The 502-nt window shown below is 32.7% G+C and overlaps 1 protein-coding gene across 1 annotated transcript in view; it reads left to right on the top strand.

Annotated features, from left to right (window-relative positions):
- The window catches only part of LOC119591914 (cystathionine beta-synthase-like), a gene marked incomplete in the record, with an annotated part of 11,575 nt that overhangs the window by 1,022 nt on the left and 10,051 nt on the right, over positions 1–502 (top strand).

The following is a 502-nucleotide window of genomic DNA, read 5'->3' as shown; positions in this document are numbered from 1 at the left end:
GCCCATGCCACCCATCCGATAAGCCCTGTTTCGCCCAGGATAAGAAAGAAGAGGAGACTTGAAGTGACCCTTGTTCGAGGTAGTCCGTTCTTTGGCCGTCCGTTATATAAAGGTCTTTTACGCGCTCCCGTTCACTGTAACGGTGTCGTGTTTTTTTTTATCTTATTTATTTGTTTATTTATTAACGGTGTCGTGTTTTTTTTATCTTGTTTATTTGTTTATTTATTTATTTATTATTTTAGAACGATTTTGTTTGCTGTTGTGTTTTTTTCATGTCATTTATTTATTCAGTTGTGTTAAACTCCTTTTTTAAATTAGAATGATCTATTTTGTTTTCTTGTTTGTTTTCTGTATGTTTTTTTTATAGTTTTATATTTTGTGACGCATAACCACATGGAGTGTTGAAGATGCATCATGATTCCATATAAAATATAATGTTTAAAAGTAACATATGTTAAAGGAAGGTGTTACGTGGACTTTGGTTGACGGGGATTTTATTCCA

Source organism: Penaeus monodon, chromosome 29 (genome assembly GCF_015228065.2).
Source record: "Penaeus monodon isolate SGIC_2016 chromosome 29, NSTDA_Pmon_1, whole genome shotgun sequence".
Lineage (NCBI taxonomy): Eukaryota > Metazoa > Arthropoda > Malacostraca > Decapoda > Penaeidae > Penaeus > Penaeus monodon.
The sequence above is the reverse complement of the archived record's forward strand: the minus strand, read 5'-3'. Positions and strand labels throughout refer to the sequence as shown.